Source organism: Sorex fumeus, unplaced genomic scaffold (genome assembly GCF_029834395.1).
Source record: "Sorex fumeus unplaced genomic scaffold, SorFum_2.1 ptg000037l, whole genome shotgun sequence".
Classification (NCBI taxonomy): domain Eukaryota; kingdom Metazoa; phylum Chordata; class Mammalia; order Eulipotyphla; family Soricidae; genus Sorex; species Sorex fumeus.
Genome location: NW_026606094.1, coordinates 81,324,549 through 81,342,861, shown reverse-complemented (window position 1 = coordinate 81,342,861; position 18,313 = coordinate 81,324,549).

Genomic DNA, 18,313 nt, shown 5'->3' with positions numbered 1-18,313 from the left:
ACATTCTGTAGTGGCGATAACAAGGATTTCTGAAAGCTGGGGTCTGTGGACAGTAAAATGAGGAGCTGACCATGGTTGGTTGCATAGCCAATTGAACAGCACAGCTGCGAGTCTGCACATGCCGCTGAAAACCAGCATAGGACAGTCACCAGTGGTGTAACGATAGACTGTTTGGAGTGCAGATTCAGATGAATTTTAGATTGGCAGTGAATGAATGGAACAGCCTTTACTGGAGATAAAAATGATTTCTGAAGGCTGGGTTGTGAGTACAGAGAAATGAATCACTGACCATGGTTAAATGGGTAGCCAATTGAACTGCACTGTTACTAGTCTGAACATGCCACTGAAAACCAACATTGGGATACTAGGATGTTCTCCAGCGTTGCAACGAAAGTCTGTTATACGAATGAATGGAACATTCTTCAGTGAAGATTCCAATGATTGCTGAAGCCTGTGTTTTGTGGCCAGAAAAATGAAGAGCTGACCAGGGTTAAGTGGATACCCATGGAACTTCACAGCTGCTAGTGTGAACATGCCCCTGAACACCGGCTTTGGGTTACGAGGACAGTCTCCAGCGGTGTAACCAAAGCGGCTTTGCAGTGCAGATTCATATGAATTGCAGATTCACAGTGAATGAACGGAACATTCTTTAAGTGAGATTCCAAAGTTTTCTGAAGGCTGGGTTGCGGGAACACAAAAATGAAGAGCTTACCCGGGGTAAACAGGATAGCCAATGGAACTGCACAGCTGCTTGTCTCATCATGCCGCGGAGTACCAGCATTGGGTTTCTAGGACAGTCTCCAGTGGGGTAACAAATGCCTGTTTGGAGTGCAGATTCAGATGAATTCCAGACCTGCAGTGAATGAATGGAACATTCTTTACTGGAGATAAAAATGATTTCTGAAGTCTGAGTTTGGTGGACAGAAAAATGAGGAGCTGACCAGGGTTAAGTGTATAGCCAAGTGAACAGCACAGCTGCGAGTCAGAACAGTCCACTGAAAACCAGTATTGGGTTACTTGGACATTTACCAGAGGTGTAACCAGAGTCTGTTGGGTGTGCGTATTCAGATGAATTCCAGATTCGCAGTGAATGAATGGAACATTCTGTAGTGGAGATAACCAAGATTTCTGAAGGCTGGGTTGTGTGTATAGAGAAATGATTCGCTGACCATGGATAAATGGATCACCAATTGCACCGCACTGTTTCCAGTCTGAACATGCCACCGGAAAGCAACATTGGGATACTCTAGGAAAGTCTCCAGTGTTGTAAGGAAAGCCTGTTGGGATTGCAGGTTCAGATGAATTCCAGATTCGCAGTGAATGAATGGAACATTATTTAAGTGAGATTCCAATGATTTCTGAAGGCTGGGTTGCGGGGCACACAAAAAGGAAGAGCTGACCAGGATTAACAGGATAGCCAATGGAACTGCACAGCTGCGAGACTGAACATGCCGCTGAAAACCAGAATTGGGTTACTTAGACATTCACCAGTGGTGTAATGAAAGGCTGTTTGGAGTGCAGGTTCAGATGAATTCCAGATTCGCAGTGAATGAACGGAACATTCTGTAGTGGCGATAACAAGGATTTCTGAAAGCTGGGGTCTGTGGACAGTAAAATGAGGAGCTGACCATGGTTGGTTGCATAGCCAATTGAACAGCACAGCTGCGAGTCTGCACATGCCGCTGAAAACCAGCATAGGACAGTCACCAGTGGTGTAACGATAGACTGTTTGGAGTGCAGATTCAGATGAATTCTAGATTCGCATTGAGTGAATGGAGCATTCCTTAGTGGAGATTCCAGTGATTTCTCTAGTCTGGGTCTTGTGGACAGAAAAATGAAGAGCTAAGCAGGGTTAAGTGCATAGCCAATTGAACAACACTACTGCAAGTCTAAACATGCAGATGAAAACAAGTATTGGGTTACATGAACATTCACCAGCGGTGTAATGAAAGCGTGTTTGGAGTGCAGATTCAGACGAATTTCAGATTCGCATTGAATGACTGGAACCTGCTTTAATGGAGAGTCCGATGATTTCTGAATCTGCGTGTTGTGGATAGAAAAATGAAGAGCTGAGCAGGGTGCGAGTGTGAACATGCCGCTGAATACCAGCATTGGTGAGGAGGACAGTCTTCAGTGGTGTAACAAAAGACTGTTTGGAGTGCAGATTCAGATGAATTTTAGATTGGCAGTGAATGAATGGAACAGCCTTTACTGGAGATAAAAATGATTTCTGAAGGCTGGGTTGTGAGTACAGAGAAATGAATCACTGACCATGGTTAAATGGATAGCCAATTGAACTGCACTGTTACTAGTCTGAACATGCCACTGAAAACCAACATTGGGATACTAGGATGTTCTCCAGCGTTGCAACGAAAGTCTGTTATACGAATGAATGGAACATTCTTCAGTGAAGATTCCAATGATTGCTGAAGCCTGTGTTTTGTGGCCAGAAAAATGAAGAGCTGACCAGGGTTAAGTGGATACCCATGGAACTTCACAGCTGCTAGTGTGAACATGCCCCTGAACACCGGCTTTGGGTTACGAGGACAGTCTCCAGCGGTGTAACCAAAGCGGCTTTGCAGTGCAGATTCATATGAATTGCAGATTCACAGTGAATGAACGGAACATTCTTTAAGTGAGATTCCAAAGTTTTCTGAAGGCTGGGTTGCGGGAACACAAAAATGAAGAGCTTACCCGGGGTAAACAGGATAGCCAATGGAACTGCACAGCTGCTTGTCTCATCATGCCGCGGAGTACCAGCATTGGGTTTCTCGGACAGTCTCCAGTGGGGTAACAAATGCCTGTTTGGAGTGCAGATTCAGATGAATTCCAGACCTGCAGTGAATGAATGGAACATTCTTTACTGGAGATAAAAATGATTTCTGAAGTCTGAGTTTGGTGGACAGAAAAATGAGGAGCTGACCAGGGTTAAGTGTATAGCCAAGTGAACAGCACAGCTGCGAGTCAGAACAGTCCACTGAAAACCAGTATTGGGTTACTTGGACATTTACCAGAGGTGTAACCAGAGTCTGTTGGGTGTGCGTATTCAGATGAATTCCAGATTCGCAGTGAATGAATGGAACATTCTGTAGTGGAGATAACCAAGATTTCTGAAGGCTGGGTTGTGTGTATAGAGAAATGATTCGCTGACCATGGATAAATGGATCACCAATTGCACCGCACTGTTTCCAGTCTGAACATGCCACCGGAAAGCAACATTGGGATACTCTAGGAAAGTCTTCAGTGTTGTAAGGAAAGCCTGTTGGGATTGCAGGTTCAGATGAATTCCAGATTCGCAGTGAATGAATGGAACATTATTTAAGTGAGATTCCAATGATTTCTGAAGGCTGGGTTGCGGGGCACACAAAAAGGAAGAGCTGACCAGGATTAACAGGATAGCCAATGGAACTGCACAGCTGCGAGACTGAACATGCCGCTGAAAACCAGAATTGGGTTACTTAGACATTCACCAGTGGTGTAATGAAAGGCTGTTTGGAGTGCAGGTTCAGATGAATTCCAGATTCGCAGTGAATGAACGGAACATTCTGTAGTGGCGATAACAAGGATTTCTGAAAGCTGGGGTCTGTGGACAGTAAAATGAGGAGCTGACCATGGTTGGTTGCATAGCCAATTGAACAGCACAGCTGCGAGTCTGCACATGCCGCTGAAAACCAGCATAGGACAGTCACCAGTGGTGTAACGATAGACTGTTTGGAGTGCAGATTCAGATGAATTCTAGATTCACATTGAGTGAATGGAGCATTCCTTAGTGGAGATTCCAGTGATTTCTCTAGTCTGGGTCTTGTGGACAGAAAAATGAAGAGCTAAGCAGGGTTAAGTGCATAGCCAATTGAACAACACTACTGCAAGTCTGAACATGCAGATGAAAACAAGTATTGGGTTACATGAACATTCACCAGCGGTGTAATGAAAGCGTGTTTGGAGTGCAGATTCAGACGAATTTCAGATTCGCATTGAATGACTGGAACCTGCTTTAATGGAGAGTCCGATGATTTCTGAATCTGCGTGTTGTGGATAGAAAAATGAAGAGCTGAGCAGGGTGCGAGTGTGAACATGCCGCTGAATACCAGCATTGGTGAGGAGGACAGTCTTCAGTGGTGTAACAAAAGACTGTTTGGAGTGCAGATTCAGATGAATTTTAGATTGGCAGTGAATGAATGGAACAGCCTTTACTGGAGATAAAAATGATTTCTGAAGGCTGGGTTGTGAGTACAGAGAAATGAATCACTGACCATGGTTAAATGGATAGCCAATTGAACTGCACTGTTACTAGTCTGAACATGCCACTGAAAACCAACATTGGGATACTAGGATGTTCTCCAGCGTTGCAACGAAAGTCTGTTATACGAATGAATGGAACATTCTTCAGTGAAGATTCCAATGATTGCTGAAGCCTGTGTTTTGTGGCCAGAAAAATGAAGAGCTGACCATGGTTAAGTGGATACCCATGGAACTTCACAGCTGCTAGTGTGAACATGCCCCTGAACACCGGCTTTGGGTTACGAGGACAGTCTCCAGCGGTGTAACCAAAGCGGCTTTGCAGTGCAGATTCATATGAATTGCAGATTCACAGTGAATTAACGGAACATTCTTTAAGTGAAATTCCAAAGTTTTCTGAAGGTTGGGTTGCGGGAACCCAAAAATGAAGAGCTTACCCGGGGTAAACAGGATAGCCAATGGAACTGCACAGCTGCTTGTCTCATCATGCCGCGGAGTACCAGCATTGGGTTTCTAGGACAGTCTCCAGTGGGGTAACAAATGCCTGTTTGGAGTGCAGATTCAGATGAATTCCAGACCTGCAGTGAATGAATGGAACATTCTTTACTGGAGATAAAAATGATTTCTGAAGTCTGAGTTTGGTGGACAGAAAAATGAGGAGCTGACCAGGGTTAAGTGTATAGCCAATTGAACAGCACAGCTGCGAGTCAGAACAGTCCACTGAAAACCAGTATTGGGTTACTTGGACATTTACCAGAGGTGTAACCAGAGTCTGTTGGGTGTGCGTATTCAGATGAATTCCAGATTCGCAGTGAATGAATGGAACATTCTGTAGTGGAGATAACCATGATTTCTGAAGGCTGGGTTGTGTGTATAGAGAAATGATTCGCTGACCATGGATAAATGGATCACCAATTGCACCGCACTGTTTCCAGTCTGAACATGCCACCGGAAAGCAACATTGGGATACGCTAGGAAAGTCTCCAGTGTTGTAACGAAAGCCTGTTTGGATTGCAGGTTCAGATGAATTCCAGATTCGCAGTGAATGAATGGAATATTATTTAAGTGAGATTCCAATGATTTCTGAAGACTGGGTTGCGGGGCACACAAAAAGGAAGAGCTGACCAGGATTGACAGGATAGCCAATGGAACTGCACAGCTGCGAGACTGAACATGCCGCTGAAAACCAGAATTGGGTTACTTAGACATTCACCAGTGGTGTAATGAAAGGCTGTTTGGAGTGCAGGTTCAGATGAATTCCAGATTCGCAGTGAATGAACGGAACATTCTGTAGTGGCGATAACAAGGATTTCTGAAAGCTGGGGTCTGTGGACAGTAAAATGAGGAGCTGACCATGGTTGGTTGCATAGCCAATTGAACAGCACAGCTGCGAGTCTGCACATGCCGCTGAAAACCAGCATAGGACAGTCACCAGTGGTGTAACGATAGACTGTTTGGAGTGCAGATTCAGATGAATTCTAGATTCGCATTGAGTGAATGGAGCATTCCTTAGTGGAGATTCCAGTGATTTCTCTAGTCTGGGTCTTGTGGACAGAAAAATGAAGAGCTAAGCAGGGTTAAGTGCATAGCCAATTGAACAACACTACTGCAAGTCTGAACATGCAGATGAAAACAAGTATTGGGTTACATGAACATTCACCAGCGGTGTAATGAAAGCGTGTTTGGAGTGCAGATTCAGACGAATTTCAGATTCACATTGAATGACTGGAACATGCTTTAGTGGAGAGTCCGATGATTTCTGAATCTGCGTGTTGTGGATAGAAAAATGAAGAGCTGAGCAGGGTGCGAGTCTGAACATGCCGCTGAATACCAGCATTGGTGAGGAGGACAGTCTTCAGTGGTGTAACAAAAGACTGTTTGGAGTGCAGATTCAGATGAATTTTAGATTGGCAGTGAATGAATGGAACAGCCTTTACTGGAGATAAAAATGATTTCTGAAGACTGGGTTGTGAGTACAGAGAAATGAATCACTGACCATGGTTAAATGGATAGCCAATTGAACTGCACTGTTACTAGTCTGAACATGCCACTGAAAACCAACATTGGGATACTAGGATGTTCTCCAGCGTTGCAAGGAAAGTCTGTTATACGAATGAATGGAACATTCTTCAGTGAAGATTCCAATGATTGCTGAAGCCTGTGTTTTGTGGCCAGAAAAATGAAGAGCTGACCAGGGTTAAGTGGATACCCATGGAACTTCACAGCTGCTAGTGTGAACATGCCCCTGAACACCGGCTTTGGGTTACGAGGACAGTCTCCAGCGGTGTAACCAAAGCGGCTTTGCAGTGCAGATTCAGATGAATTCCAGATTCGCAGTGAAAGAATGGAACATTCTGTAGTGGAGATAACCATGATTTCTGAAGGCTGGGTTGTGTGTATAGAGAAATGATTCGCTGACCATGGAAAAATGGATCACCAATTGCACCGCACTGTTTCCAGTCTGAACATGCCACCGGAAAGCAACATTGGGATACACTAGGAAAGTCTCCAGTGTTGTAACGAAAGTCTGTTTGGATTGCAGGTTCAGATGAATTCCAGATTCGCAGTGAATGAATGGAACATTATTTAAGTGAGATTCCAATGATTTCTGAAGGCTGGGTTGCGGGGCACACAAAAAGGAAGAGCTGACCAGGATTAACAGGATAGCCAATGGAACTGCACAGCTGCGAGACTGAACATGCCGCTGAAAACCAGAATTGGGATACTTAGACATTCACCAGTGGTGTAATGAAAGGCTGTTTGGAGTGCAGATTCAGATGAATTCTAGATTCGCATTGAGTGAATGGAGCATTCCTTAGTGGAGATTCCAGTGATTTCTCTAGTCTGGGTCTTGTGGACAGAAAAATGAAGAGCTAAGCAGGGTTAAGTGCATAGCCAATTGAACAACACTACTGCAAGTCTGAACATGCAGATGAAAACAAGTATTGGGTTACATGAACATTCACCAGCGGTGTAATGAAAGCGTGTTTGGAGTGCAGATTCAGACGAATTTCAGATTCGCATTGAATGACTGGAACATGCTTTAGTGGAGAGTCCGATGATTTCTGAATCTGCGTGATGTGGATAGAAAAATGAAGAGCTGAGCAGGGTGCGAGTCTGAACATGCCGCTGAATACCAGCATTGGTGAGGAGGACAGTCTTCAGTGGTGTAACAAAAGACTGTTTGGAGTGCAGATTCAGATGAATTTTAGATTGGCAGTGAATGAATGGAACAGCCTTTACTGGAGATAAAAATGATTTCTGAAGGCTGGGTTGTGAGTACAGAGAAATGAATCACTGACCATGGTTAAATGGATAGCCAATTGAACTGCACTGTTACTAGTCTGAACATGCCACTGAAAACCAACATTGGGATACTAGGATGTTCTCCAGCGTTGCAACGAAAGTCTGTTATACGAATGAATGGAACATTCTTCAGTGAAGATTCCAATGATTGCTGAAGCCTGTGTTTTGTGGCCAGAAAAATGAAGAGCTGACCAGGGTTAAGTGGATACCCATGGAACTTCACAGCTGCTAGTGTGAACATGCCCCTGAACACCGGCTTTGGGTTACGAGGACAGTCTCCAGCGGTGTAACCAAAGCGGCTTTGCAGTGCAGATTCAGATGAATTGCAGATTCACAGTGAATGAACGGAACATTTTTTAAGTGAAATTCCAAAGTTTTCTGAAGGTTGGGTTGCGGGAACCCAAAAATGAAGAGCTTACCCGGGGTAAACAGGATAGCCAATGGAACTGCACAGCTGCTTGTCTCATCATGCCGCGGAGTACCAGCATTGGGTTTCTAGGACAGTCTCCAGTGGGGTAACAAATGCCTGTTTGGAGTGCAGATTCAGATGAATTCCAGACCTGCAGTGAATGAATGGAACATTCTTTACTGGAGATAAAAATGATTTCTGAATCTGAGTTTGGTGGACAGAAAAATGAGGAGCTGACCAGGGTTAAGTGTATAGCCAAGTGAACAGCACAGCTGCGAGTCAGAACAGTCCACTGAAAACCAGTATTGGGTTACTTGGACATTTACCAGAGGTGTAACCAGAGTCTGTTGGGTGTGCGTATTCAGATGAATTCCAGATACGCAGTGAATGAATGGAACATTCTGTAGTGGAGATAACCATGATTTCTGAAGGCTGGGTTGTGTGTATAGAGAAATGATTCGCTGACCATGGATAAATGGATCACCAATTGCACCGCACTGTTTCCAGTCTGAACATGCCACCGGAAAGCAACATTGGGATACGCTAGGAAAGTCTCCAGTGTTGTAACGAAAGCCTGTTTGGATTGCAGGTTCAGATGAATTCCAGATTCGCAGTGAATGAATGGAACATTATTTAAGTGAGATTCCAATGATTTCTGAAGGCTGGGTTGCGGGGCACACAAAAAGGAAGAGCTGACCAGGATTGACAGGATAGCCAATGGAACTGCACAGCTGCGAGACTGAACATGCCGCTGAAAACCAGAATTGGGTTACTAAGACATTCACCAGTGGTGTAATGAAAGGCTGTTTGGAGTGCAGGTTCAGATGAATTCCAGATTCGCAGTGAATGAACGGAACATTCTGTAGTGGCGATAACAAGGATTTCTGAAAGCTGGGGTCTGTGGACAGTAAAATGAGGAGCTGACCATGGTTGGTTGCTTAGCCAATTGAACAGCACAGCTGCGAGTCTGCACATGCCGCTGAAAACCAGCATAGGACAGTCACCAGTGGTGTAACGATAGACTGTTTGGAGTGCAGATTCAGATGAATTCTAGATTCGCATTGAGTGAATGGAGCATTCCTTAGTGGAGATTCCAGTGATTTCTCTAGTCTGGGTCTTGTGGACAGAAAAATGAAGAGCTAAGCAGGGTTAAGTGCATAGCCAATTGAACAACACTACTGCAAGTCTGAACATGCAGATGAAAACAAGTATTGGGTTACATGAACATTCACCAGCGGTGTAATGAAAGCGTGTTTGGAGTGCAGATTCAGACGAATTTCAGATTCACATTGAATGACTGGAACATGCTTTAGTGGAGAGTCCGATGATTTCTGAATCTGCGTGTTGTGGATAGAAAAATGAAGAGCTGAGCAGGGTGCGAGTGTGAACATGCCGCTGAATACCAGCATTGGTGAGGAGGACAGTCTTCAGTGGTGTAACAAAAGACTGTTTGGAGTGCAGATTCAGATGAATTTTAGATTGGCAGTGAATGAATGGAACAGCCTTTACTGGAGATAAAAATGATTTCTGAAGGCTGGGTTGTGAGTACAGAGAAATGAATCACTGACCATGGTTAAATGGATAGCCAATTGAACTGCACTGTTACTAGTCTGAACATGCCACTGAAAACCAACATTGGGATACTAGGATGTTCTCCAGCGTTGCAACGAAAGTCTGTTATACGAATGAATGGAACATTCTTCAGTGAAGATTCCAATGATTGCTGAAGCCTGTGTTTTGTGGCCAGAAAAATGAAGAGCTGACCAGGGTTAAGTGGATACCCATGGAACTTCACAGCTGCTAGTGTGAACATGCCCCTGAACACCGGCTTTGGGTTACGAGGACAGTCTCCAGCGGTGTAACCAAAGCGGCTTTGCAGTGCAGATTCAGATGAATTCCAGATTCGCAGTGAATGAATGGAACATTCTGTAGTGGAGATAACCATGATTTCTGAAGGCTGGGTTGTGTGTATAGAGAAATGATTCGCTGACCATGGATAAATGGATCACCAATTGCACCGCACTGTTTCCAGTCTGAACATGCCACCGGAAAGCAACATTGGGATACTCTAGGAAAGTCTCCAGTGTTGTAACGAAAGCCTGTTTGGATTGCAGGTTCAGATGAATTCCAGATTCGCAGTGAATGAATGGAACATTATTTAAGTGAGATTCCAATGATTTCTGAAGGCTGGGTTGCGGGGCACACAAAAAGGAAGAGCTGACCAGGATTAACAGGATAGCCAATGGAACTGCACAGCTGCGAGACTGAACATGCCGCTGAAAACCAGAATTGGGATACTTAGACATTCACCAGCGGTGTAATGAAAGGCTGTTTGGAGTGCAGGTTCAGATGAATTCCAGATTCGCAGTGAATGAACGGAACATTCTGTAGTGGCGATAACAAGGATTTCTGAAAGCTGGGGTCTGTGGACAGTAAAATGAGGAGCTGACCATGGTTGGTTGCATAGCCAATTGAACAGCACAGCTGCGAGTCTGCACATGCCGCTGAAAACCAGCATAGGACAGTCACCAGTGGTGTAACAATAGACTGTTTGGAGTGCAGATTCAGATGAATTCTAGATTCGCATTGAGTGAATGGAGCATTCCTTAGTGGAGATTCCAGTGATTTCTCTAGTCTGGGTCTTGTGGACAGAAAAATGAAGAGCTAAGCAGGGTTAAGTGCATAGCCAATTGAACAACACTACTGCAAGTCTGAACATGCAGATGAAAACAAGTATTGGGTTACATGAACATTCACCAGCGGTGTAATGAAAGCGTGTTTGGAGTGCAGATTCAGACGAATTTCAGATTCGCATTGAATGACTGGAACATGCTTTAGTGGAGAGTCCGATGATTTCTGAATCTGCGTGTTGTGGATAGAAAAATGAAGAGCTGAGCAGGGTGCGAGTGTGAACATGCCGCTGAATACCAGCATTGGTGAGGAGGACAGTCTTCAGTGGTGTAACAAAAGACTGTTTGGAGTGCAGATTCAGATGAATTTTAGATTGGCAGTGAATGAATGGAACAGCCTTTACTGGAGATAAAAATGATTTCTGAAGGCTGGGTTGTGAGTACAGAGAAATGAATCACTGACCATGGTTAAATGGATAGCCAATTGAACTGCACTGTTACTAGTCTGAACATGCCACTGAAAACCAACATTGGGATACTAGGATGTTCTCCAGCGTTGCAACGAAAGTCTGTTATACGAATGAATGGAACATTCTTCAGTGAAGATTCCAATGATTGCTGAAGCCTGTGTTTTGTGGCCAGAAAAATGAAGAGCTGACCAGGGTTAAGTGGATACCCATGGAACTTCACAGCTGCTAGTGTGAACATGCCCCTGAACACCGGCTTTGGGTTACGAGGACAGTCTCCAGCGGTGTAACCAAAGCGGCTTTGCAGTGCAGATTCATATGAATTGCAGATTCACAGTGAATGAACGGAACATTCTTTAAGTGAGATTCCAAAGTTTTCTGAAGGCTGGGTTGCGGGAACACAAAAATGAAGAGCTTACCCGGGGTAAACAGGATAGCCAATGGAACTGCACAGCTGCTTGTCTCATCATGCCGCGGAGTACCAGCATTGGGTTTCTAGGACAGTCTCCAGTGGGGTAACAAATGCCTGTTTGGAGTGCAGATTCAGATGAATTCCAGACCTGCAGTGAATGAATGGAACATTCTTTACTGGAGATAAAAATGATTTCTGAAGTCTGAGTTTGGTGGACAGAAAAATGAGGAGCTGACCAGGGTTAAGTGCATAGCCAATTGAACAACACTACTGCAAGTCTGAACATGCAGATGAAAACAAGTATTGGGTTACATGAACATTCACCAGCGGTGTAATGAAAGCGTGTTTGGAGTGCAGATTCAGACGAATTTCAGATTCGCATTGAATGACTGGAACATGCTTTAGTGGAGAGTCCGATGATTTCTGAATCTGCGTGATGAGGATAGAAAAATGAAGAGCTGAGCAGGGTGCGAGTCTGAACATGCCGCTGAATACCAGCATTGGTGAGGAGGACAGTCTTCAGTGGTGTAACAAAAGACTGTTTGGAGTGCAGATTCAGATGAATTTTAGATTGGCAGTGAATGAATGGAACAGCCTTTACTGGAGATAAAAATGATTTCTGAATGCTGGGTTGTGAGTACAGAGAAATGAATCACTGACCATGGTTAAATGGATAGCCAATTGAACTGCACTGTTACTAGTCTGAACATGCCACTGAAAACCAACATTGGGATACTAGGATGTTCTCCAGCGTTGCAACGAAAGTCTGTTATACGAATGAATGGAACATTCTTCAGTGAAGATTCCAATGATTGCTGAAGCCTGTGTTTTGTGGCCAGAAAAATGAAGAGCTGACCAGGGTTAAGTGGATACCCATGGAACTTCACAGCTGCTAGTGTGAACATGCCCCTGAACACCGGCTTTGGGTTACGAGGACAGTCTCCAGCGGTGTAACCAAAGCGGCTTTGCAGTGCAGATTCAGATGAATTCCAGATTCGCAGTGAATGAATGGAACATTCTGTAGTGGAGATAACCATGATTTCTGAAGGCTGGGTTGTGTGTATAGAGAAATGATTCGCTGACCATGGATAAATGGATCACCAATTGCACCGCAATGTTTCCAGTCTGAACATGCCACCGGAAAGCAACATTGGGATACTCTAGGAAAGTCTCCAGTGTTGTAACGAAAGCCTGTTTGGATTGCAGGTTCAGATGAATTCCAGATTCGCAGTGAATGAATGGAACATTATTTAAGTGAGATTCCAATGATTTCTTAAGCCTGGGTTGCGGGGCACACAAAAAGGAAGAGCTGACCAGGATTGACAGGATAGCCAATGGAACTGCACAGCTGCGAGACTGAACATGCCGCTGAAAACCAGAATTGGGATACTTAGACATTCACCAGTGGTGTAATGAAAGGCTGTTTGGAGTGCAGGTTCAGATGAATTCCAGATTCGCAGTGAATGAACGGAACATTCTGTAGTGGCGATAACAAGGATTTCTGAAAGCTGGGGTCTGTGGACAGTAAAATGAGGAGCTGACCATGGTTGGTTGCATAGCCAATTGAACAGCACAGCTGCGAGTCTGCACATGCCGCTGAAAACCAGCATAGGACAGTCACCAGTGGTGTAACGATAGACTGTTTGGAGTGCAGATTCAGATGAATTCTAGATTCGCATTGAGTGAATGGAGCATTCCTTAGTGGAGATTCCAGGGATTTCTCTAGTCTGGGTCCTGTGGACAGAAAAATGAAGAGCTAAGCAGGGTTAAGTGCATAGCCAATTGAACAACACTACTGCAAGTCTGAACATGCAGATGAAAACAAGTATTGGGTTACATGAACATTCACCAGCGGTGTAATGAAAGCGTGTTTGGAGTGCAGATTCAGACGAATTTCAGATTCGCATTGAATGACTGGAACATGCTTTAGTGGAGAGTCCGATGATTTCTGAATCTGCGTGATGTGGATAGAAAAATGAAGAGCTGAGCAGGGTGCGAGTCTGAACATGCCGCTGAATACCAGCATTGGTGAGGAGGACAGTCTTCAGTGGTGTAACAAAAGACTGTTTGGAGTGCAGATTCAGATGAATTTTAGATTGGCAGTGAATGAATGGAACAGCCTTTACTGGAGATAAAAATGATTTCTGAAGGCTGGGTTGTGAGTACAGAGAAATGAATCACTGACCATGGTTAAATGGATAGCCAATTGAACTGCACTGTTACTAGTCTGAACATGCCACTGAAAACCAACATTGGGATACTAGGATGTTCTCCAGCGTTGCAACGAAAGTCTGTTATACGAATGAATGGAACATTCTTCAGTGAAGATTCCAATGATTGCTGAAGCCTGTGTTTTGTGGCCAGAAAAATGAAGAGCTGACCAGGGTTAAGTGGATACCCATGGAACTTCACAGCTGCTAGTGTGAACATGCCCCTGAACACCGGCTTTGGGTTACGAGGACAGTCTCCAGCGGTGAAACCAAAGCGGCTTTGCAGTGCAGATTCAGATGAATTCCAGATTCGCAGTGAATGAATGGAACATTCTGTAGTGGAGATAACCATGATTTCTGAAGGCTGGGTTGTGTGTATAGAGAAATGATTCGCTGACCATGGATAAATGGATCACCAATTGCACCGCACTGTTTCCAGTCTGAACATGCCACCGGAAAGCAACATTGGGATACGCTAGGAAAGTCTCCAGTGTTGTAACGAAAGCCTGTTTGGATTGCAGGTTCAGATGAATTCCAGATTCGCAGTGAATGAATGGAACATTATTTAAGTGAGATTCCAATGATTTCTGAAGGCTGGGTTGCGGGGCACACAAAAAGGAAGAGCTGACCAGGATTAACAGGATAGCCAATGGAACTGCACAGCTGCGAGACTGAACATGCCGCTAAAACCAGAATTGGGATACTTAGACATTCACCAGTGGTGTAATGAAAGGCTGTTTGGAGTGCAGGTTCAGATGAATTCCAGATTTGCAGTGAATGAACGGAACATTCTGTAGTGGCGATAACAAGGATTTCTGAAAGCTGGGGTCTGTGGACAGTAAAATGAGGAGCTGACCATGGTTGGTTGCATAGCCAATTGAACAGCACAGCTGCGAGTCTGCACATGCCGCTGAAAACCAGCATAGGACAGTCACCAGTGGTGTAACGATAGACTGTTTGGAGTGCAGATTCAGATGAATTCTAGATTCGCATTGAGTGAATGGAGCATTCCTTAGTAGAGATTCCAGTGATTTCTCTAGTCTGGGTCTTGTGGACAGAAAAATGAAGAGCTAAGCAGGGTTAAGTGCATAGCCAATTGAACAACACTACTGCAAGTCTGAACATGCAGATGAAAACAAGTATTGGGTTACATGAACATTCACCAGCGGTGTAATGAAAGCGTGTTTGGAGTGCAGATTCAGATGAATTTCAGATTCGCATTGAATGACTGGAACATGCTTTAGTGGAGAGTCCGGTGATTTCTGAATCTGCGTGATGTGGATAGAAAAATGAAGAGCTGAGCAGGGTGCGAGTCTGAACATGCCGCTGAATACCAGCATTGGTGAGGAGGACAGTCTTCAGTGGTGTAACAAAAGACTGTTTGGAGTGCAGATTCAGATGAATTTTAGATTGGCAGTGAATGAATGGAACAGCCTTTACTGGAGATAAAAATGATTTCTGAAGGCTGGGTTGTGAGTACAGAGAAATGAATCACTGACCATGGTTAAATGGATAGCCAATTGAACTGCACTGTTACTAGTCTGAACATGCCACTGAAAACCAACATTGGGATACTAGGATGTTCTCCAGCGTTGCAACGAAAGTCTGTTATACGAATGAATGGAACATTCTTCAGTGAAGATTCCAATGATTGCTGAAGCCTGTGTTTTGTGGCCAGAAAAATGAAGAGCTGACCAGGGTTAAGTGGATACCCAGGGAACTTCACAGCTGCTAGTGTGAACATGCCCCTGAACACCGGCTTTGGGTTACGAGGACAGTCTCCAGCGGTGTAACCAAAGCGGCTTTGCAGTGCAGATTCATATGAATTGCAGATTCACAGTGAATGAACGGAACATTCTTTAAGTGAGATTCCAAAGTTTTCTGAAGGCTGGGTTGCGGGAACACAAAAATGAAGAGCTTACCCGGGGTAAACAGGATAGCCAATGGAACTGCACAGCTGCTTGTCTCATCATGCCGCGGAGTACCAGCATTGGGTTTCTAGGACAGTCTCCAGTGGGGTAACAAATGCCTGTTTGGAGTGCAGATTCAGATGAATTCCAGACCTGCAGTGAATGAATGGAACATTCTTTACTGGAGATAAAAATGATTTCTGAAGTCTGAGTTTGGTGGACAGAAAAATGAGGAGCTGACCAGGGTTAAGTGTATAGCCAAGTGAACAGCACAGCTGCGAGTCAGAACAGTCCACTGAAAACCAGTATTGGGTTACTTGGACATTTACCAGAGGTGTAACCAGAGTCTGTTGGGTGTGCATATTCAGATGAATTCCAGATTCGCAGTGAATGAATGGAACATTCTGTAGTGGAGATAACCATGATTTCTGAAGGCTGGGTTGTGTGTATAGAGAAATGATTCGCTGACCATGGATAAATGGATCACCAATTGCACCGCACTGTTTCCAGTCTGAACATGCCACCGGAAAGCAACATTGGGATACTCTAGGAAAGTCTCCAGTGTTGTAACGAAAGCCTGTTTGGATTGCAGGTTCAGATGAATTCCACATTCGCAGTGAATGAATGGAACATTATTTCAGTGAGATTCCAATGATTTCTGAAGGCTGGGTTGCTGGGCACACAAAACGGAAGAGCTGACCAGGATTAACAGGATAGCCAATGGAACTGCACAGCTGCGAGACTGAACATGCCGCTGAAAACCAGAATTGGGTTACTTAGACATTCACCAGTGGTGTAATGAAAGGCTGTTTGGAGTGCAGGTTCAGATGAATTCCAGATTCGCAGTGAATGAACGGAACATTCTGTAGTGGCGATAACAAGGATTTCTGAAAGCTGGGGTCTGTGGACAGTAAAATGAGGAGCTGACCATGGTTGGTTGCATAGCCAATTGAACAGCACAGCTGCGAGTCTGCACATGCCGCTGAAAACCAGCATAGGACAGTCACCAGTGGTGTAACGATAGACTGTTTGGAGTGCAGATTCAGATGAATTCTAGATTCGCATTGAGTGAATGGAGCATTCCTTAGTGGAGATTCCAGTGATTTCTCTAGTCTGGGTCTTGTGGACAGAAAAATGAAGAGCTAAGCAGGGTTAAGTGCATAGCCAATTGAACAACACTACTGCAAGTCTGAACATGCAGATGAAAACAAGTATTGGGTTACATGAACATTCACCAGCGGTGTAATGAAAGCGTGTTTGGAGTGCAGATTCAGACGAATTTCAGATTCGCATTGAATGACTGGAACATGCTTTAGTGGAGAGTCCGATGATTTCTGAATCTGCGTGATGTGGATAGAAAAATGAAGAGCTGAGCAGGGTGCGAGTCTGAACATGCCGCTGAATACCAGCATTGGTGAGGAGGACAGTCTTCAGTGGTGTAACAAAAGACTGTTTGGAGTGCAGATTCAGATGAATTTTAGATTGGCAGTGAATGAATGTAACAGCCTTTACTGGAGATAAAAATGATTTCTGAAGGCTGGGTTGTGAGTACAGAGAAATGAATCACTGACCATGGTTAAATGGATAGCCAATTGAACTGCACTGTTACTAGTCTGAACATGCCACTGAAAACCAACATTGGGATACTAGGATGTTCTCCAGCGTTGCAACGAAAGTCTGTTATACGAATGAATGGAACATTCTTCAGTGAAGATTCCAATGATTGCTGAAGCCTGTGTTTTGTGGCCAGAAAAATGAAGAGCTGACCAGGGTTAAGTGGATACCCATGGAACTTCACAGCTGCTAGTGTGAACATGCCCCTGAACACCGGCTTTGGGTTACGAGGACAGTCTCCAGCGGTGTAACCAAAGCGGCTTTGCAGTGCAGATTCAGATGAATTCCAGATTCGCAGTGAATGAATGGAACATTCTGTAATGGAGATAACCATGATTTCTGAAGGCTGGGTTGTGTGTATAGAGAAATGATTCGCTGACCATGGATAAATGGATCACCAATTGCACCGCACTGTTTCCAGTCTGAACATGCCACCGGAAAGCAACATTGGGATACGCTAGGAAAGTCTCCAGTGTTGTAACGAAAGCCTGTTTGGATTGCAGGTTCAGATGAATTCCAGATTCGCAGTGAATGAATGGAACATTATTTCAGTGAGATTCCAATGATTTCTGAAGGCTGGGTTGCGGGGCACACAAAAAGGAAGAGCTGACCAGGATTGACAGGTTAGCCAATGGAACTGCACAGCTGCGAGACTGAACATGCCGCTGAAAACCAGAATTGGGATACTTAGACATTCACCAGTGGTGTAATGAAAGGCTGTTTGGAGTGCAGGTTCAGATGAATTCCAGATTCGCAGTGAATGAACGGAACATTCTGTAGTGGCGATAACAAGGATTTCTGAAAGCTGGGGTCTGTGGACAGTAAAATGAGGAGCTGACCATGGTTGGTTGCATAGCCAATTGAACAGCACAGCTGCGAGTCTGCACATGCCGCTGAAAACCAGCATAGGACAGTCACCAGTGGTGTAACGATAGACTGTTTGGAGTGCAGATTCAGATGAATTCTAGATTCGCATTGAGTGAATGGAGCATTCCTTAGTGGAGATTCCAGTGATTTCTCTAGTCTGGGTCTTGTGGACAGAAAAATGAAGAGCTAAGCAGGGTTAAGTGCATAGCCAATTGAACAACACTACTGCAAGTCTGAACATGCAGATGA